Consider the following 24,719-nt stretch of genomic DNA (forward strand, 5'->3'; position numbering starts at 1 on the left):
TATATTATACTTTAATGCATCGTTTGATGTGGAATATAATCTAAATTTTAAAATGAGTCACACAAGTGATAAGTTCACTTAAAGCATTCCAAATAACTATCAGTGGTTGGTTTATCGCTTGCTGTGATGAAAAGCGTCAAAAAGCTACAGATTGCTTTGCGTTCCATATCACAAACCAGGCGTTTGTAGCTAATAATGTTGCCATTTGATGTTTCATGTTGCGATAAAGTAATATCAATCCAAAAGGTTTGTAGGTAAACTGGCTACGAAATAGACATTTTTTTTCGATTCAAAACAATTACGTGAACTATGCGTTTCATGTTTCAACTTGTTCAATGATTACAAGAATCAGGTAATTTTATACAATTTTAATATTCAAGAAGTAAACACAAAAACAACAATATGATTGCAAGAAGCTGTAAAAATAATTTGCATGCCTTTGTTACAGGTTACATTTACTGGGACCTTTTTGTCTTAAGTAAACAAAAATAAATTGAGGTAATAACTTACCCACAGTAAAATCTGTAATTATTAGGCTAGGTTGCAATTCCTTTGTAGTTTATGTATTATTTTTTTCAATAATTCTAGCCTTCATAATCTTCTCAACCCTATATATTTATTCTTTATCACCTCTTTTTAGTTCATTTTAAATTATTTTACCATCAAATTTATAAATATCTCTGAACTCAGGTTGATGATAAAATGTAAACACACTAAAGTGTGAGAAGAAAGGGAAGGCATTTACAAAAGTGTTGCTAAGCCTCAGAATTCAACAGTGTTACTTAAAAAACACATTATGAAGCTATTCTATAAACTTTTATATCTCCCAGGATTTGTGTGGGATTCTCAATAATCCATGTTGCTTCCCAAAAAAATAATATTATACTTTTTAAGTCAATTTTGAAAAAAGGAAATTATTAACATGTGAGGTCTTTCGAAAAACTTATTCGGATATACAAAGAGTCTAAATAAACACTTAGCTGAATTATGCACATTTATGTATTTTTATATTAGAGCGCCAAGAAATATGAGATCAAAACTATACAATTTATATTGTCGACAATAAAGTATTTATTTATTTAGATCGCTTTGTGTTTTAATTGTTACAAACCTTTTTTGAGCTTTTAATGTATAACTTTTAAATATTTCTACAAAAACTACACTTAATTATAAAAAACATACAAATAATATTCAACGTACGCTAGTCTGAATTGAATACTAGTAATGTTATATTAGAATATATTTATATTTATAGGGGTTTCTTGAAGGCAATAACTTCAAGAAACCCCTATAAATATAAATACATTATAATATAAAGAAACGTTCATTCAATTTTATGAGCGTATTATTTACAATCAGTATTTAATACTCAGATTTTTTTTAAATATTGTCTTAACTAAACCGCAAGAAAACTAATCTTATAATCGGTATTTGAGCTGCTACATGCACACAATATTACTATAGAAAAACACGTGTAGTAATGAATTGACTAAATATTGAAATCGTTGAAATAAAAAGTCAAAGAAATTCTTAAAAGACGTATCGTTAACAATTTAATTATTATATATAAAATCATCGATAGGCCTACATTTATTGAAAAGAATAAAAACATTAATAATACTTCAAATATTTCCCCTTAGATGAAATTGATTCCTTAAACGTGCCATTATGTCAAAGACGCAATCATCTATAGAGTTCCATTTCCTCCGCACAAAATTTGTTTCCGTTTTACACTTAAGTTCATCTTCCAACCTCAGATATCCTCCTACCGACCAAATTTCCCTTAAACCAACAAGAACCTTTCTATATTCAATTATAAATTTTATTACAGGGTAGTTTTAATTTAAGTTGTCCAATGTGATAACTTTTAAAAATACTAATATAAAAGCTATGTCTATAGTGTACCCATGCTTGTTTGTATAACGTTTTATAGATATTATCAAAAGTATAGAAAGCTTATAAAAGTGTATAAAAGCTTATACATGTCTAAAAAAAGAACTCGAAAGAGGATAGAAGATTAGAAGGAGAACAAATTTGAAATAAACTTTTCAAAATCTTCATCTAAAACAAAAATAACTTTCTTGAGAGGAGCAAATACTAAAGCGAAGCACAGTGGATGGTTGTCTTGTGTTCCATTAAAAAAAAAACTAAACTTAGATCTTTCTCCACTGGAGTTCAGAGTTGCTCTCGCATTAAGATATGGGAAAACTCCTATACACCTCCCCTTTTAATGTGATGGATGTGGCAAAAACTTCAGTATGGAACACACCCTTAACAGTCGCACAGGTGGGTTGATAATAAGAAGACATACAGAAGTTAGGGTTACTTTTGGAAGCTTCCCTTAAGTTTAGTGATCAACTGGATAAGGGTGAAAACCATCTGTGCAATAGCATGTGTCTAAGGAGGACAAGAAAGAAGTGGAGGACCCTTAAAAAATTTGAAGATGGGGCTGGAGTACAGGCTTTTTATTAATTAAAAAATCATCGTTTAAAATTTTTTCTATAAAATGACATGGATTATCAAAATTTGGTGTTACTATCGTTGTATTCTGCGAAAGCTAACTTTAGGCGAGTTGTTTTCCTTATTGAAAATGACAAACTTATTGCAATGTTAGGGTTTAACTAAGATATTCATCCTCCTCTCAAAAAGTCTAATTGAAGGAAATTTAGTTTATATTTTACCCAAGCAGTAATGTTTACATCTCAAATGAAAACGAAGCATGTTATATTTTCATGCAATCCACTAGTTAATTGTATATTTAATTATTGAAAGATTAAACTCCATAGCTAAAGAAATAGATTTCCTACCATTTCCAATTGATCCTACCCCCTTCCATTGAGTTTAGGCTTATATGTATGTAAATCTCAAATTTATTGGCATTTACTGTACATAGATTATTGCTACATTCTTCAGTCATTTATGAGGTGAGTATATTCACAATATTGTTGATAATTATAGTTGCTGCCGACGAAATACAAAACTTTACGGTTGTGTCAGGAATAATATTACACGATAAGTACTTAATCATTTATTACTATGTCTATGAATCTAAAAATATATTTCAAAACGAGATGAATATTGAAAGTTTAAGGTATTGCATAACTCTTATTAATAATATTGAACTAGTCACAAAACTTATGACATTTTCTGTTCATATGTAACTACTTTTTACATAAAAAAAGAATAATCTATCAAACTGTCGAACACTGAACAAAGTAGCAACAATACAGTTCTATCAACCCCGCCACCTTATCGGCTGACAGTAACAAAGTCTTTTGTTGTACACAGTGGTGATATATTTTTGGCTTAGCTCAAATTTATCGTTGTGGAACTTTTGCAGAGTGATCTAATGTAACTTGCTGTAAAACCTTGCTATTCTTACTTTAAAAATATACTTAAACATATATTCCGTCACGTATCCACTGGAGAACATGATGGTTTCACACCTCAACTGCTCAAATATATAGACCTTCTGGGGTTTGTAGTAACTAAGCTGTGAAGTAGGCCACAACTAAAAAGCACGTAAAACAAAATATATGGGAAAGCGAGTGATCCTCACTTTGGAAACTTAAACTTTTTTTTGAAATCCAGGGTTCTAATGATTTTAATATAGTAAATGTAAAGTCTATTAAATAAAATACTTAGGGGACAGTATTTACGAATTGATAAAGAAATGATTGAATACAGTTGACAATGTTACTAAATGTTCTGCATCAATGATGAGTAAAGATATGAATATGAGCGAATTAATGACGAGAAACAAAATATTTAACATCACTAAAACTAATCAGGACGTTAAATGTTTTGTATTAAAAGAGAAGCTCTAAGATACTATTGCGAGGAGGAAAATATTGTAGGTAATATATTGTAGCACGACCTGTATAGAAAAGCAAATTAGGTAGCCGATATACACACTGTATACTTCATCTATTACCAGATCCCTATTCCTCAGTCTCTCCAAAATCTTCTCTGATCAAGTATTTTATCCACTTAATTTATTTAAACCCTGAACAAAACCTTTGACACAATATTTTGACAAATTTGAAATCCTTAATAATTTTGCTTTTGAAATAAAATCTTTTTAAAACACTTAGGCAATCACTTCTGCTGATTTTAAAACTACGGGGATATCCAACAAACCATTGTCATTTAAACCATAAATGTAACATTGCACACATTTTCGGGATTTTCTTTCAACTATTCGTCTTATTTTTTAGATTGTTTGGACTCAAACATTAAAGTAGTTACATGAAATATGCGATGTTTGTCGTAGTTTAGATTTAATAAGTGTAGACCCTCTATTCTTTCAATGACATATTGCTTAATTGAAACGTAAACGTAAATATATTTAAAGTCAGCTAAATCACGGATAACGGTTGACCAAGATATCAGGTCTTGGTCATATATTTTACTAACATGGTCACAACTATTTCAACTCTTACAATTTAAAAATCTCAAACATCCTAAGCAAAATATTTAATATTTCCATTCTGATTTTACATCTGTGGTCTAACTAATTATTTATCATGCTAAAAAATCTAAAGCTAATTTTAACCGGTAAGGTAGCAATAAATAACTTTTCTGAAAAAATACCTATGTTTTAAACATTTGTTTGCAAGAGTTTTATAATAATGAAAATAATATTATAATGAACTACACTAGTTATAGTTACCAGTAAAAAAAATAGATTTCCATCTTTACTAGAGGACCCATGCTGCTCCGCAGCGTTAAAATAATTATTACGAGAGGTCGTCCAGTGGTCGAAACTCGACCAAAAATATGTAATGTACTCACTTAACTATTTTCACCCCACACTGTAAATAAAACATGTGATTGGAGTTTCCTCCATTTGTTTTGATTTTCTGTTTATATTTCGTTGTTATTTCGTAACCAGCATAGCAACGCATAAGATCCATGTTAATTTTTTACAACTTTTAAACTTATTTTTTGTGCTTATCTTTGAGCCTATTTAAATTTATAAAGGGATTCTGCACACCTACAGGAAAATAGCTTTCCAACGGTATGCGTAGATTTTCCTTACGATGCACACGAGCTGAGAAAAAAGGTTTTAAAGAAACATGCTTGCCTATTAATATATAGATAGATATCCGAGAAATAATCAAATTTATAATTTCTTATTGAGTAATACAGTATCTTGAGCTTAACTGATTCAAACGATCAATAGATCAAATTAAATTCTATAATTTACTGATTATTTTGTGTCTAAAACATATAGAAGAACATGCACAATAGTGGAGATATTGATTTTTAACCATATTAAAACATTATGAAAAATAATTTTTATATTGGTTATTCACCTTGCGTTTGCTTGAAACTAGTCCGATTTGAATAACTAATAGCTTAAATGAAAGCTTTTATTTCTAAGAGTATTTTAAGAACAAAACATATAAACAAACTAAAATAAAAATGGGGTTATTGATCACTGGTCGTCGGTAAATCCCAAAATAATTACATTTTTTATTGTTTGGAATTCAGCAGCGCGCTTCAGGTACGTCCGATCTTAATAATCAAGGGCTCAAACAAAAGCTGGTATTTCACTGATGGTTCTTAGACCAAAACATATAGGATTACGTAATTATAACTGAGGAAATATATCTTCAATAGAAGTAACAATAAAAAAAAATCTAATTTATGTTTTTGGTCAAGTAATACTGTAGATAATGCTGATGCTTGATGGCAAATCTACGCGTGCATACCTTTAATTTAAGACCAAAACTATGAAAATCGGTCGGGTAGAATAGGCTGACGGACTCGGAAAATAAAAACCGATATTTTTTAATATATAGATTTATCCAGCCCGCCTACAACGTTTATTGATTATAAGTAAATATTGTGACATACAAAATAAGTTGGGTAAAACCAAATACATGTAGCGTCGAGTGTGTATGCAAATGTAGCTTAATCAAACTGAAAACCACAAAACCACAAATATCCGGCTTCGTTATTTAAAGTGGAAAAGATCAAATTGTCTCTCTCGTGTGTTCAAATAGCTTCATGATCCTATTTCCTATCATTCAATTTTTGAAAATAAGGATTACTCATACAATTCAGTGATCATTTTATTCGTTTGTTCACTTAATGATTGATTCACTTAATCATTCAAATTTCACTCCATAAAACTATCTATATGATCTTACATATTACTCGATTATACAATACGACAGATACATACAAATATTTAATTAGATTATTTCAACTATTTTATTAACTGTTTACGCTAACTATATGTTAAGTAACTCTATATTTAAATCTATCAACACAAGTAGAGGTGTGTATAAAACATCTGTGAGATAAATGAGGAAACGCCACGCCCCACCACTCAACGTGTCACTGACATAAAGCTAAAGTATTTCTAACTTTTCTTTAAAGTAAAAAAAAAACTTACTGCAGCAGAAAGTATTCATTTTGTGTTTAAAAGACTCAATGAAAATTAGTAAAGCTAAAATATTACGGAAACACACTTTTTCACCTAATATATTCCAATAAACAGAATCAAAGTGACTCAAAATTTGTTTAATGAGTGGATTTGAAAACTTATTTTTTATCCTTTCTGTGAGTAAATTGTATTAATTAAATGTATAACTGTGTTTATTGTTTCATTTTTGCGAAAAAATAAATATTTGTGATGCTCTTTAATAAATTTCTAGAACTACAGTAAAACACTACATTAGCCTAATTAAATCTTCTGCCATGTACTATAGTAATGTATCATATCTTTTTGAGTGAATAATTAAGGACACATGGGTTACGAGCAAAAATTGGATCTTTATTGAAACTGTGAACAATATGTTATTTAAACTTATCTGACAGTTTAACATTTTACAGTAAAAAAACAAACTCTCTAAAAATTTACGAAAATCAAAAAATTTTCAAAAATTATTGGAAAAATTCAGACATACTGTACCCGTAATATTTGATGAACGGGCTGTAATTTACCATCGTTAAATTTTCTATGCAATTACAAACGTTGCCCCTTGCGAATAAATATCATCGTGTCAAATGTATTAATATTTCATTGCTTGTTTGTCACATCTACATTTGACTCAGACTCAATAACTTCCTTTTTTAATTAAAGACTAGTCGTAATTCCTCCCGAAGGTTGTTCATTTATTTTATTGAATCCATAAAATACAGACACGGAGACATGGAAGCTTTTTAGTGAAATGTATTGTAGCTTGTATAAACTTTGATTATGCGATGTAAAGTATGATTTTTATTACCTGTCCGATTCAATAAATGTTATAGTTTTTTTGTTTATTTGGCTGCAATCACATTGGTATTACCATTAATTTATTTCTAATACCTACCATTATCATTTGTATGTTTTTAAATGGTATCAAAATGCCGTAAACCCAGTAGTCTACCTTAGGTACATTTAAAGCAAAATACAATATAACAGTCAAACACAAATGTCCTTAAATCAACAAATTTGAGAAATTAAAAAAAATAAGACAAGGTGATTATTTGTCATTCATAAAATTTAGTGGGTTTTGTGCTACCACAGCTTTTTGCCAACGGAAAATGTATTCGGAACAAGATTTAGTGATATGAAGTTCCTTGTTCTTATGAAGTTCCTTCTTCTTATGAAGTTCCACCTTGGAAGGCTAGACTAAGTGGAAACGTGACTACACTCTTAAAGAGATCGAGATCCTTCAGATATTGATTAGGTTTATGACACCACAATTCTGCAAACAGATAACTTTGATTATTCCACTCATCTTATGATTCAATTTGTTTTCCATAACGATACCTTTAATTAGTGTTCGAATAAAGTCTAAAATAACATAAAATACCTGTGTTTCACATAGGTGAATCCAATGACATTTAAGTCCACATACTCAAAGTATTCAATGTCATTGATTTTATTAATGTAAGAGGTTGTACAGATAATCAATTGTGTAAGAAACGAAATATGGGTTTTTTCTTTGGTTACGAATAATTATAACCTTAAAGCATTTACTCTAATTACCAAAAGTAAATCATTTATGGAACGGACGATTTTCTCTAATTATTCTTTAGAATGTGAATTTTTTTGTAAACTTAAGAAATTTGTTACCACATTATTGATTTAATTCATTTGATTGCTTTATCACTGTTTTATGTAGATACTGTATACTTCAATCAATCAATTAGTATATATTTGATCTGCCTAGTATTGCCGATACACTTTATTAAATTTTAAATATGACTTTACTCGCAAGACAACATTCAACTCACAAGAACACAACTGAATGTGTCTGAAAATCGGGAAATCGGTCATTCAGTCTATTGTATTGTGCCATGTCATATTTACGTTACAGCTATGCATGTAAGGTTTTTCCCTTCGAGCATGTTTTGCGTGATACTTATAAGTTGAATTTAAATGTTACAATATTTTATTACTTTTAAGCACTAAATCAAAAACCTTTTTAGTAAAGGCTAATCGTAAATGTATACAGTTCTGTTTAATTACAAAGATGTGTAATTTTTTTACCATAGTTAAAATCATTTTAAAATATGTTCTGTCAAAATGATAAAATAAAAAAATAAATTAGGGTTCAAATCAAAATTGTAATAACAAATTATTTAAGTAGGTGGAAGGCTAATACAACGTCCCAACGATGCCAAATATGTAAATGTTAGTGGACATTGTAAATTTATAGCCTGGATCACTATTTCTGCCAAGAGATTTGCATTGCAGTTTTATTGTCTATTAACTTTTAACATAAACTTAGCTTGTAAAGTGTAATACTGTTTTAAGGAATGAATGGAATGTTTCATCAAAAGCTTTTTGAAATATTTTGTATTAAAACATAAATACTCAACGTAATAAAACAAGTGTCTTTAATAAAACATGAGAAAAGTCTAAGTTTCTAATTTGTTCACGCTTGAACTCTTATGAAATAAACCCTAATTGACAATAAAGAATGGCAAAAATCTGATAGATTTATGATAAATATTTTCTTAATTTTTCGTAAGTACTACTATTATTATGCACCCGTAATTTATATATTTTCGTAGGATTACATTTGATATAGTTGATGCAAAGTGTGTGAAGCCTACGAACCTTATTACTTTATAATCTGCTCATATGACAATCATGTTTTCAAGAACCCTTATGTGAGGAAGCTAAGCACACGTTACATTATAACACATATTGTAATCCTATAGTGTGATATAGTACAAAGTCTCAGATCACAACACTTGTTATAATTCATTGCCATAATCATATAAAACGATCTTAGAAACAATTTATTATTGGTCTGTTTACCTAAAAGAATCACAACAGTCATGTAGATATTACTTTCACTTTTGTTAGATATTTTATGGAACTTCAATAAAAAAAAACTATATATGTGTGTGGGTATATATATTAGGTTGCGATTCAGCCTGTTATATGGCTGCTGTTTTACCCACAGAAGCCACATAAAACGAAATTTAACTCCATCGCATTTTATTGTACACGCATGCAGATAAATGCTAAGTGCATTACGGTGTGTTATCCTTAAAAGCATACTAAACGATTATATTTTTTTAATTAAATGCGCAAAAGTTAATAGTCCTTATGAATATTAGGTAAAAGCGTACTAATATTTGGTATATTAAATTCAATTTCTGAATAATATTTTCATATTACAAAATACTTATTTTTTATTTTAATGAACGTAACCTATTTTATAAAAATTCAGGCCCTAATAATTATTTAGCTAAATGCATTAACTTTCTGCACAGAACATAATTCAAACATACAATCTGAATGTCCGAAACATTCGTTCCCCTGAGGTTACGTAACTGGTGTTAAAGTTTAGCACTAAAGTTATAACACGTCGTAACCTTAACTAGAGTTACCAAGTTTGAACTTTCCGAACGACCACAATTAATTTATCAAACAAGTACAAAGATCGGACATGTAACAATAATCAACATTTAATTAAAATAAATTATTTTAGTTATATTCATACAATGTTGGGCTAAAAATACAAATAATTAATAATTCTGATCTTATCTTAATTATTAGTTTCGTAAATTGCATGATAATAAATTTAAATTTTAGATTGATTGATTTTTGATTGATTGAAAATTCGTATTCATTTAACCATTCCGAAAACATATTGTCCCTGCTAACCGATCCAGACAACGTCAATGGTGTGAACCAAGCTCAAAATTGACTTACTTTTAACTTACTTCCTGTTATTTCTCTCAGGAACATAAAGCAGCAACCAGACCTCTCCAGGGTACTCGGTTGGGAGCGATTCTCTTTACCTCCAGCTATGACCACCCAGCCTGCCACAACTGCTGGTACAACACTTATGAGGCTCAAAATTGGGTACATTTCCTTTCTTATACAGTTTTTAATAAGCCGCAATGCTTATAAATAATAAAATCTTGTATTATCGAATAATTTCTTTCGCCCTACACGTCAAATTTTATATAAAACCACGGCATATCCACAATAATTGTAATTCTTAGGAATCTCGGTTTAGATGAATTCGAGTGTTACTTTTTCCCTTTAGTGGTTTGCATTGCTTGACCTCAAGACCACTGGCTAGAGGGTATGGTTTGTTTATATTCAAGTACATTTTTTTTAGCTCCAAAGCAACCACAGCTCAGGTTGGTAAAAGAAACCAACGTAAGGTAGGAGTCATAAGCTCACCCTCATATGAATGGGTTCTTCATGTTATTGCAAACTACAAGAGGATAAACTCCCAATAACTCTACTTCACCAGCCAAAGTTTGGGGTTAAGAGGTTCGTAGTTTAATATCCTGTATGGATGAAAATTTCTATGGCAGGAACCAAACCGTCAGTTATTTATTTGATTCATGTAATTATTTTTTTAATATAGGCTTTAGAATTTCATGCCTTTTAATGTCCGCATTTTCAAAGCAACTTTATAGTTATTTAGGAATATTTTATAGAAGTTTCCTCATACATTTTATTATTTTCTATTCATGAGCTGATCTAATAAATTAAATGAACGTTGACTGTGTAATTTTTTTCTGCTTTGAGTTTGTTTATTATAAAACACTAAATAAATAAAAACTACTCTTTGTTTGCAAACGGTTTTCTTTACACAGAATTAAAAGCTCATGTCATATAATTGAAAATATATCAAACTGAGACGTTTTGAACCCTAAATATATGAACGTTACCTGCCACATGGAAATACACTGTAATAGTTTGATAAATTGTGTATTTTATATTTTAAATTCCTGTAAAGACAGTCTTACACACTAATACTAAATAAATGTTCTCATTTTCAAAACATTCTACCGACAAAATATGTACTATTGTACTAACCACAAAAGACGTAATGAAAATAATGATAACTTTAATTTGAATTTTACTTTTGAACGTATTTAATGGTCGAATTTGTACTTTATGTTCACAAACTACTTTCTTGGCGTTGTTCATATCTATGTATTATTTTTATTCCTAAGACGCTAGGCACGAGTCTCGGATTGTTTTACACATTACTTTAGGCTAGACCTAGGGGTTGCGGCATTATCACTTAGATCAAATCCATTGGTATCCATGTATTAATAGGCAAGCATATTATTGAAAACCTTATTTCTCAGCTCGTTTGCATTGTAGAGGAAATCTACGCATACTGTTTGTATGGTACGCAACTGCATTTCCTGTAGATGTGCAGAATCCCTTTATAAATAAAAATAGGCCCAAAAATAAGGACAAAAAGTGAATTGAACTCCATGCTGGAGATGAAATAACAACGAAATATAAACAGAAAATCAAACCAAATGTTAGAAATTCCACATGTTTGACTTACAGTGTGGGGTGAAAATAGAGAAGTCTGTACACTACATATTTTTGGTTAAGTTTTTGGCAACTAGACGACCTCTAGTATCATTTAATGAAAAAATGTGTAAATGAGTATGAATTAACTGTGTAACAATTCAACGCATTAATGGACTCTCAGCACGAGATGCTATTTATAGTGTCAGGGGAGCAATAAATAGTATTAATACTATTTACTTAAGGTAAATGGAGAGTCTGAACCTATAAGTATATTTTTACCAAGTTTAAGAAACTTTTGGAATATTTTGTATGTTTGAAAAGCAATTTTTCCTGATCGAAAAACCATACAGAATTTAAAAAGTAGGTATATTTTGAAAATATGGATGAAAACTGTCAGTGTCTTACTGAGTATTAAAATAAGAGATCTGGAAATCACTCGTTTTAGGACTGCTATTGTCTAACCGTAAAACAGTGTTGTATACGTCATAAATTCCATTAGAAAAACTTTAATAAATGTAACTGCTTTTTAGTATATTTTGTCAACTATGTAATTATTTTTGTATTATAATGTCAGCAATGCCACTAAGGATAGAAAGCTGACCTCCCACGATAAATGTAGTCATTGTTTATTAATTTATAAATTTGTTATCATTATCTATTGAACTATAAGCCATTTAATTAATTAACAAATAATATATTCGGCGATATAATGATTTAATTCAAAATCTTGGGGTTTTCTGCATCCATAGAATGTCAATTATTAACAACCGAGATTTTAGATTTAAAATTATTGTTACTAGTATATTACAATTCTAATGACAACCTACTTACTCACAGATATATAGACTTAACATCTGAATAATTCCTAGACATATTTAAAAAAATAAGTAAGGTCTAGATGAATATCTTTTGAGAAATTAACTTAGTAATAAATTCTCATTTAAAATAATTTCATAGTTCGGCGAGATATCTACAACGAATATTTATTTTATAGCAAGTAAATGAGTGATGTTTACATACTTCATCAAGTATATGTTGTTAGTCTTTCCGTATATTATCATAATTATTTATATTGTAGCTATGTTCAGTTATAGCTTAGAGCTGTCATGGCACATTATGTAGCATACAAGAAACAGGGTTACTAAGAACTTAACCAAAAATCATGAGGTGATTACCCAAAGGAGAGGTTAGAGTCAAAAGGTATTCAGTTAAATTGTTTAAAAAAATCTTAAGAAATAACGTTAAAGAAATTAAGGAAAGGCTATGCATTTATTTTTACTGTAACGGATTTAAAACCTAATTTTTTTTAATTCTAAAGGATAATCAATGTTCTACCTATATTTTCTTATGAAGTCCGGCTCTAGATTTAGCCTCTCAGTGTGCGAAAAAAAATTTTAACCTCCTCGCCCCAAAAGAAAATAGTTTTTCAAAGTCACACGCGTCTTTGCTAAGTATAATTTATTTCCACTCTTACTAATAATTTACTTACATTTTTCATATATGTAATCCCATGAACAGCAAACGAAAATAGACTTAAGCTTTACTTTAAATTCTTTATTTATTACACTAAGTAGTTATGAAATTACAAAATATGAAATTTACGACAAAAATGAAGGTTTGTGTTTATGAATGTACAGTATATATGACCAGTGTTATTAACACAGATTGTGCAGATATACGAGTTTCAAATTGTCGTTATTTCAATAACAGATTCAATACATTCATACAATAACTGAAACCGATCAATATGTAACAAAGCTGTAGATCTAGTAGCTAACTAGGGCAATTCGTAGTCAACAATTGGATTAGCATCAGTTGATTGTCTTAGAAGTTATCTAGTGTTCTGATATAATAAGATTTACTGTATTGCTGTAGAACATCATTGTTTTGTTAAATTCATTTTATTATCGACTAGGCTGCGATAAACCAAATTATTTATGAGTTCAGTTAGTCTTTATTACGAAGAAATGGAAATATAGATCCAGATCTGTAAGATCTGTTAAAAGAGATTTTTGTAGCATATATAAGTAGAAATACTTCGCTTACGTGCTTTTAATATGATCCATTATATTTTAAACTAGATGTTGTTCAGTATAAACACCACTTGGTTGTTGTCAGTCTTTAAGTTATCTATTTTCAAACATGATGCAAAAAAATGTAGATAAACCTATACAAGGAACAAATCAAATGTATTAAGATCTCCAACATTTCGTCCTGAGAAGTTTGGTTCTGTTAATGGTTGTGCTTAAAGTGAAACTTTGTTGGCAGCAAACTAGCGGGATCTGTCTCAGACTTACTCTTTGAGTTTCTGTCTGTTTAGAAAATTTCTGTGACTTTCTTTGCTATGATAAACAGGGTAGATTATTTTTTTAGTTTTTGTGGCAGGAAAAAGGTCATGGCTATCATGGCTATAGTGGTTATAATTTTTAAAATTGAAATCTCAACATCATCTCTTAACTTTTTGTTTTATGAAACTATAATTCTAATAAACGTTTTATAGTGACCAGATGTTTATTTGTTATTGTTTATAAAACTACATATTGTAGAGTATTACCTTTTATTTGAAACACCTTATTAATTTATTCTTATTTATAATCTGCTTGGTTATAAGTAATGTTTCTAAGTCCTTTGAAAAAAAACTATGAATTCAATAGTTTAAAATTGTCAATAAAAGGAATAAAATGACAACCCGATAGCTGCCTGCAAAGGCACTAGGTAGTTGACCATTGAACAACTTTTTAATGTTAGTAATGTAATTCTCTATCCATTTGAAAGAATGTTAACTAATTTATACATTGGTATAGAAAAGTATAGAAGACAATAGAGTGAAAATAAAAAAAATCTGAGGAATCCTTTTCATGTTACTAACAACACTCATGATATTGCAGTGTAATATGACAACAAGGCAGTAAAGACAACTTGTGAGAGCAATATTATGTCCCAACTGTGTAATACAAGGACACTTGGACCATGTGTACTTGGGACTATTGCATGTCATCATTTGTACAAGAATCTAGTTTATATTGGTTTAATTGTAGCAATATGATTAAAACGTTCATAATTTTTGGTATGAATTACGTACTCTTTGCTTAGTAGTCAAACGGTTTTTTTAAACTTAGAACAGTTATAGCCCAAATTTATGCAAATAGTAGAATAAACAAGTAAAGTTCCGTTAATTTTCCCCGTTATTTAAATTTTGTAGAAAATGTTGGTTTTTCTTTTACTGAATCAAACGTGTCAAGTCAGGAAGTTGGAAGAAAGACACATCATACAATGTAGCGTGAGTTTGTATTTTGAATTAAAAAAATAAATAAATAAAGACCTGAAACAATTACAAGGTCTGTAGGCCTAGTCTCGCCTAATGATGTCTTAAGTTATAAAAATAGTACATTAGAAGTTACATTTATTTGAAATATTAGTATTCCTATTTGGATTATATTTATACTAAACAAGTGTATTAAACAAAGCATAAATGAATTTGGAAACAATATCTCAAGTGAAAAAAAAATAGCAATTGAGGTTATGACAATGTGACTTTTACCTGACATTCTTAATAACAAAATGTCTTACCTTAAAAGGTGTTTGCTTGGTATAGTAGCATTTTAGAAGAACAAAATAGGTGATACTAATACGAGTCTTGAAATAGAAATTGAACAATACTTAGATTAAAAAGGATAATTAATTATGGCTTTGCCGAATACAGCAAACTTCACTGATACAACAACGTCAAGCATTTTCGAAACGTAGAAGAAGAACTAAAAAAACTAAAGATTTTTCTATTACTGGTCCATATGCCATTGCAGATAGTATATAACTGCGCTACATTAAATAACTTTTACAATATAAAATATTGTTAGATTTTTCTCAAAAAAATAACAAAAAATAATAATCTTCCGGTCCATATACAACGAAACGTAACCATTGTCAATGAAATCACTACCTTTAAAAAGATTACAGAATTCAAATTCTTATAAGGAACATAATCATTGACTTATAAGCAAAAGTGATTGTTAAAATAAAACTATAAATTCATTGTTTAGCAATTGAATACCTTTTGGAAATGGGATGTGGAACTTTCTTTTGCAAGACTTGGATTGTTCTCCTCAGTACCAATAATTTGTTTCAAGTTTTAGACAAAATAAACAGGAAATTATATTAACATTTGACTGTGAACGTTTAACACTCTGATTACTCGAAATATCGTTTGGAAATTGCATTATGTGATTATAGTAATTAGTATGATGATTTGTAAACTTGCCAATTAATTGATTAATTAATTATAACATTTCTATACTTCTTTCGTCATTACTTTATACGTTTTTACGTCATATTATTCCTGTAATAGCAGACATATATTTCCTTTATGCAATAATAAATTATTTATGAATATTTATGTTTTATTTATGAATAATTTACTTTCGAGTGCCTTAGATAAAACCTAGAATGCTCAAAGGGAAGAGATTGAGTTTAAAAGCATAATTTGGTTACAATGTTTAGTTCATCATTTATTCAAGGTCAATAACAGTATAAACAAAAAGAATATGCCCGGCTTAGGTCATAGTATTTTGCTATAGTTATTTTATTAAGTGTTTATTTAACATTTTGGTAAATAACTATGATAGTCTTAAGTGAATATAGCCTACCCTAGACAAATTATAATTATATAAAAATAACCTAAAATATACTACAAAATGATATGAATAATGGTCACCGTTTCAATGAAAAGTATTTAAGTAGTTAAAAGTATGGTAACCGATGTGAAAATGACATACAACAAGATCAACACAGTTAGAAAATAAAATGATCACAAATTATTTTTACCTAATTGAACGCTAAGATGCAACTTATAATTGATTGAGATTTAGATGATGCATAATTGTTTGGGTCCAGCCAAATACTTTTGTCCATAAATTAAATTATAAACAGCTAACAAAGTACTTTAAAACACATTTGAAATATATACTTAACATATGTATATATTTCCTTAAAGTAATGTACAATATGACAACTTCTATAAAATTCTCTCACCATTAGCAGTTAATCTTAGATAAAAGGAAAGAGCAAGGCATGTAAGTATGTATAATGACAACGACTTAAAGTCAAAACAAAGCCAAATGCACAACATTATGGAATCGACTCATCGGTTGACCTACTGCCCTACATGTCGGCCCATGAATGGGGTACAAGTACAGCCATTGTACTTGATTACAATATACAGGGTGTCCCTGAATTATCTACTGACCTTATAAGGTATCGTTCCTAAACCAAAGGTCGATTTAAATATTACATTAAACATTTTCAAAATAAGAAATTACCTGTACAGCCATCATTTGGGGTTTCCACAAAAATATTTTTAATTTGATTTTTATTCATTTGTTTGTAGGATAGTAAAACATACTACCTTACTAATCAGACATTCTTATCTCTATTCCGTTATGATAACAACATAACTTTATATTCCACATTAAAATTTCCAAGTGAACATCATTGACAAATTTATTTTATTTAATAAAAATTGCTTTAACTTAAAGGCCGGTTTGCACAAATGGCTACATTTTTGATGCAGTAAATGACGTTGGTCTCAGAATAAAAGCTAAAAAGAGTGTTACTCCCATGCAATGTGTTTTGTAATAACCTAGGGGAAATATAACGTACTTAAATTTTAAAAAAATATTTTAATTCTTGCCATCGATTACCAACCTATTCCTTGATGCCTTGTTTTAGAATATAATCGATAACGCGTAATACTGAAGCATTTTAATGTGTAAATCACATTATATGATTATCATCGTAATATTGCTACTTCATCAATTTTAAGTGCATATCACGTAAGATAACGTATAATCCTGGTTTTGTATATACAAATAAATAGATAAAAAAATAATAACTGCTCTATACCACTTATTCTACTAAATTGAAATAAACCGTATTGCTTAGAGTTTTGTATTTATTAAATTTAGTACCAAAAACACATTCTATTCAAGGATTAACGGGTGATTAGATTACACGATTACATATGTAAACCAGGATTAACGCTGATTATTGGTTATCTTGTATGCTTTATTGAATAGTATAATATTTACATTGATGTACATTAGAGAATTGTTGTATTAATTATTATGGTATCACAAATAACTTAACTATTTACAAAAACTATTTTACTTTTTGTGTTATTTTTGTAATAAATTTTTTAAATAAAAAATGTTAATCCTTTGGGACCTTTGGATGAGTAAACCTAGTTTAGTTTTAGTCGTATTTATGTTTTCTTACTTCCATTTATAAATATAACTCGAAGAACTTTCAGGATCTTGTGAGTATTAGTTCTTAACTTGACCTTAAAATAATGTGCTAAAATTAAAATTATCTACAATCTTATTAATAACCAATAGCAAGCTCTAAGTTAATTTAAGGTAAGCTCTAAACACAAAATGTGTTTTGTTTTGTAAGGTATTGAATCTGCTCTTATAAGAACCATAGGGATTCGAGATCCAAGCTAGTTGTCCATGTTTGTTTGGTTTATTTAGAAAATTATTGACTTGATACATAATTTTTAATGACAAGTTCTTTATTAAAGACTTACTTTTTACTAAATCACAGGCTATGGTCAGCTGTTTTTGAAAGTAATGAAATTATTTTATCAAAATCATTTAATAAATTTAAAAAATAATAGTTAATTAATTTATAACATTATTTCGTTGTTACAAGGCCGACGACAAGTTTTCTTGATGACGATACAGAATCTTTGCAGTCTTTGGATATACCAAAGCCGCTGAATTTGACACTAAACTAACCACAAGGGCTCTGATCAACCAATGAATGGTTAAAAGTCTCCATATAGGTTTATTTTCTTTATTAACTTAACTATTTGTACAGTAATGATAAAACAATAACATTTTCATTTTCTTCTACTTATCTCTATCTCTATACGAAGACAAACCAAAAATATCAACATCTTAAGACAAAATGTTATTAACAGCGTGTGATTTAACAATTCAATCGTAAACTTAAAACTTAATCTTCTATCTTTATATTATAAAATTGAGGTTGTGTCTCTCCGTCTGTCTGTCTGGGCAGCTGTCACAACTAAATCCTAAACCGATACATTCGAAGTTAAGCACCAAGTTGGTCCACACATCTAGGAATGTCCTAGGCCTATTCACTTCTCTGAGTTCCTCTCGGGCTACACCCCTTGGATGTCCACAGTTTTGAGGTGAGGTTTTCAAAAGTAAATATCAATTCGTCCCCATGGAAGCATAAAAAATTCACAACGTTTACCTTTGCATTGACAATTAGAACTACCAAATGCTTATTTCACAATTTTAGACAGCTGATCCAAAGAAATTAAATATATTTAACACTACTATGTAGTAGGATTATTATATTTAATCTAAAACTTTATCAAAATCTATGCCATTTATTTTGAAATTGATTTTATTCCCGTTGCGAAGGTCTTATACAGCAGGTAGTGTCTTTAAAATTAAGTTTAATCCAATTTCATAACAAGAAGATTACAAAATACTCAAAATCTATAATCATAGCTATAATGCTTACTAAGGGAGGAACGAAATATAAAATGTTACAGTTTCAGTATTGTAATTTAACAGGCTGTGGCACCCCTCTTATACCTTTGTGGTTGACCAGCATCACATATATTATTTAAGCCTGCCCAACAACACTGGCACGATGGTTATAACCACAGTGGCATATTTTTCTGCGGAAATCGGGAACCTATATTCGTATGTTTCATAAATATGAGAATATGTAGATACAACCTAGGCTAGCATGACATGGATGCATTTTGTGTTTATTTTGTATATAATATTGTCATACAAAACAAAGACTTGCATTAACAATTAATTGTTAGGCATATTCAAAACCATTTAATCCGCAAAATAGATTGCTTTATTTCTTCAAGTACCCTGGGGTACCATATACATACAAGTAACGTATTTAACTCTTGATTATATAACTTTACAAGTTTTAGTATTAGTGTAAGTATGAAATAAGGATAAAATATTTAAAAACATGTTTAGATATATGACGTTCCAGTAGTAGGAAATCCATTCTAATTTGAATATTAGTCTTACTAGCAGTTTGGAGTGAGTTTTATGTGTTTAACAAATAAATAGTACTAACCTTATGCTTACTTATTTAAGAATCTTAACATTGACTTCAATACTATAAGTGAACAATAAAATTTAATTAAAGATAATTTTAAATTAATCATTTTAATAAATATTACCTAACCTTAAACCGCTTAACTTTTATTATTTATTTTCAGGATAACAACGTTCACCTAATCTTTGCACTGAATTATTAAAGGGGCTGAATTCATGACACTTAGTGAATTTCAAAGTTTTTAAAAGATATTGTTTGTAATTGATTGCACTGTTTAGTAATAAATTTAACAAGGTATTTAATAAAACTTCCACATTTACTGTTGTACAATATCCAACAAATGTGCCCTGGCATTTGAATTATGCGTTTATATAGTTTGCGGACGCTAAATTCCAATGTAATAGTTGTAGAATGTTTCCACAGTTGAGAATAACTTATGTAAATAGTTAGGATACCCTCCTGTTTTATATTTTATCTACTTTTGTGAACCGAGATCTAATTAGTAAAACTTGTAAAAACTGTATTTAATCTTATACACTTCAAACGATCATGTGGCCTAAGTATAAAATATTATGATATTACAACAATGTTTCCACCTTTAAAAGAAACTGCAGCAAAAACTAGTGTAGTCACAAAATAAACACTATAACTGCTTGGAACCTTTCTAAGACATGGATATGAACTCTTCAAATGTTCGATTATATTTTTGGAAAAATCCATGGACTTGTTTGATAAATGGATCGTGGTCGTTCGGAAAGTTTAAACTTGGCAAACCCAGTTAAGGCTACGACGTGTTATAACTTTGGCGCTAAACTTGTAACACCTGTTACGTAACCTCAGGGGAACGAATGTTTCGGACATTCAGATTGTGCTGGCCACAACGTTTACCCTTACTTTGGTCTTATCAGTTTTATGGTTTAATGTTATCCAATTAACAGAGCTTGGGTTTTTACAAATTACAATTTTACTGGGTGAGAAAAAATACACATTGAAGAGAACAATTGGATTGGTAAAAGTGTATAATTTCTTTATACTATAGGACAAATTTAATTTATTTTATTTTTGGATTATAACGCAATACTATTGTTTATGTATGACTATCTAAGGCTGCATGTAACTGGTAAATGATAAAACAAACCGTATAACCATTGACTATAAAGAGGTGTATAGTCAATGGTATAACACATTTAATTACATTATGTAGCTTTGTGATGATTTATTATATATTTAAAAAGTGATGGTTTTGTATCATGTGTGTTCAATTTTTAAATATTGCATAACTATACACAGTAAGTTTTTCCCTAGCATTTGATTCCAAGTTTACTTGTCGTTAAGTATGTTAATTTTCTTATTTCAGAAATAAAACCTTTCTATAAAATTTGGACTAGTCTTACACAGCTATTAAAGATTTTACATATAGGGCAAAATAACCATGGATTATTATTGGTATATTAATATTACTATCTGCAATATTAAACTGAATCATAAATCTTCTAGAAAGTATTACTTTTCAACTAGAAAATATTTGCATTGTAATAACTTATGGAAAATGGACAAAGAATCTGAAGTGTTTTAGTTAACAAATAAAATTAACTACACAAACTTGTTTCAATAATACATGATTTAACAGTATTTTCTATTTAAAGCTTTACTTTTAGTTTGAAGTGTAGCACAGATAAAAAGGTACCAATAGCAATTGAACTATATATTATATCTTCCGTTAGGCACTAACTACCTCCTAATTTGACCCTTGTATTTATTTGTAAGATCTGGTCAACCTTTTTTGGTATTCAAGAGTTTGGGTTAAGAACGTTCAATATTCAATCCCAGCACTACCAACACATCTGAGCTCTCGTCGGTTTATTAATGTACCACCCTTGAATATGCATGTTAAAAATACACAATGGTAGCAGTATTTATATATTAACTTCTTTACTTCACGAGTGATGTAATGTAGTGATGTAAAAAACCCATAAGATAATGATAAGGTATATAAGAATATATATATAAGGTATAAGGTACCCATAAGGATTGATAAGGTAATGAAACCCTTTTAAATAACATTGAGTAAACATTGAGGTGACTTAAAAAATATGACTCCATGGATCCAACGACGTTCAATGCTAGCAATCAGCTGTGCGCTTGAATTTTATTGTTATGCATTGAAGAATTTTCCTAACATATCTTTTGTTTGTAATTGAACGTTACTGTTAGAAGATGAGTGGAATATATAATGAAAAATATTGTTCGTAACCTCCTGTATATTGTCGGTGTTAGGTAAAATCTTGTACGTTACACGTTACACAAGAGCTTGTTTACATCACTTTGGAGAATTATGCAATTTGCTTCCTCTTGTTGCACAACATTCACCTGCGTGATGTAAAAACGCTCTTACTACTCTTGTAATGTAAATAGATATTTCCTGTAGATTTTCAGAATCCCTTTATAACCTAAAATAGGCTAAAAAAGCACAAAAATGAATTTGAAAATAACTAACTAACATGGGCCTTATGTGTTGCCACGTTGGTGACGAAATAACAAAGAATAATATAAACAGATAATAAAAAAATAGAGGAAATTACAATTATAATTAGTATAGATTAATGATTATGTAATAATAATTTTAAGGCTGTATGTGTGACTGTAAGAAAAAAGTAATGGGACGAATCTTCATACACATTTTTAAGTGGTATCCTTTTATTACAAAATTTTATGAAATACAAATTGAATTGTCGATGATACCAAAGATTGAGAAACTTGTGTTATTATATTAAATTAAGACTTATTTAACGTGTTTTCCAATGATTCAAATGTTACCAATATTACACCAAATGGGGTAAAAGTGATTTGATTTGTGTTATTAAGTGTTGCGCATCTATTTTTTGAGAACAAACTCTTTATAATATAGCTATCTCTTTTTTATGGGTGTTATTTAAAAAAAATGCACAATAATTCATGAAGAAATGAAACGTCAATGAGGGGTTTTCCCTCTGGTAAGTATTCTTGACTTTTTTAATGTTCACGTTTTATGTTGTGACAGACAATACGTATTTTTAACAAAAAAAAACGCTATGGAACATTTGTATAATGAATATTTGTATTAGAACTGAAACAGTGTGATATCAAGCAATTGTATCAATTATTTAAGATGGGAACACCACTATGTGCGTATTTTAACCCAAATATGAATGAAGATATAAATCGTAGTTAACTACTTGGTGTTTGAAACTCAGGTGTATTTGAATTGCGATGAGTTTTATTTTGTGAAGTTTTGTCTTTGCCAAGAAGCCAGCTTTGTAGTTTTATGCTGACAAACAGATTTTGTTCCAGTACAAAGTAAGCTACTGAATTATTTACCCAACCTTTAAGCTTTGCAAATTCAACTTTTCTCTTCCGACAGCATTTCCTCTTGTAAAGTTATTGAGTCGTTCTACAGCCCATTTTATTACTGTTATTTAATACAGTATATATTTCATAAATTATAGTTCAAAAATTAATTTTTATTAAAGTTATAGTAATATTCCTATGTTAGTCCAACCATAAATAGCCAATGTTACATTTTTTTACAAACTTATAACAAAGTTATAATCTATACCTATTGTGATTTTTTGATCCAAATAGCCAAACAATACATATATGGATTGTATTTCACTAATGTCTTTTAAACTATTAATTCAACAAAGCTGTGTATGTATTCATATACAGTTTAAATATTTGTATTTCTATTATTCCCTGTTTAAGAAATTCGTTTGGCTAACTTTCTTGTAAATGCGTACATTTTCTCATCGATTTTGTTTGGTTTAGTTTGTGAAAAGTTTATTTAAATTACTTTAGGTATTTATTATTATATTTATTATCCATAGTAGTTTTCTATGGATAAATGATCTAAAACAGCAAATTGTATTGACATTTAAAACAGGATATCGTTTTGCTAGTATAATTAAATAGCTCACATTGTTGCCATGAAGAGCATTGTAGCGATGAACCAAAATGTTTTTACAAACTAATTTTCTGATCACGTAGTTTGTTAAACTGAAACAAACTACCAATCGCGAAACTAATCATTGTTTTACATTCAGCTTTTAAATTGGAACAACTTGTTACAGAAGATTGTACAGTCATAACTGAGTTACTAACAATGTTTATAGCAGAGGCCTTTCACTGCTTTACTGTTATAAGCAAAATCTAACTGATTAAACAAAGATGTTAAATAGATATGCTAAAAAGTAGGTTATTATCTTTTAAATTAATTTTTCTTAACGACGGACAAAGTTTTACTGCACAACAATTGTTTTCAATACATTGGTAAATATTTTATGCATCAGTAATTATATTCATCTCTTGACCAGCATTTACATTATAAGTACTTGTAAATACCATCCTGGGATTTTAAGAGGAAATCTAAATAACAAAATTATAATAGAGTATTGTTAATATAAACTTTATTTGAGTTTATCATCATAATACATTATTTTTACTTTGCCCTATTTTAACCTCCTACTGGTATTTCGACTAATTAAACAGTATAATACTGTATGTTGGTGTGTTGAATTTAAATTTATAATTTGCCAGAGTAATACCTAATCTTCTTTATATTGGATTTTTTATTTTTTTTTCTGGCTTTGCCTTGTAATAATGGCAGTCATTTTATGTGTTTTTATGGTTTTACAATATGGATATATATAGCTAATATTCTAACGACCAAAACAATTGTAAAATATATAATTGTTGAATGACTAAGAAAAGCTGTTTGTTTAATTTTCAACATACGTAATAATTTTTTATGTATAATAAAATACATAAATATACATAATTTAATTTTTTTATTTTTATTATAAATCAGTAG

Source organism: Macrosteles quadrilineatus, unplaced genomic scaffold (assembly GCF_028750875.1).
Source record: "Macrosteles quadrilineatus isolate MER2022 unplaced genomic scaffold, UCM_ALF_1.0 Scaffold_8__2_contigs__length_117827958, whole genome shotgun sequence".
In the NCBI taxonomy this organism is placed as follows: domain Eukaryota; kingdom Metazoa; phylum Arthropoda; class Insecta; order Hemiptera; family Cicadellidae; genus Macrosteles; species Macrosteles quadrilineatus.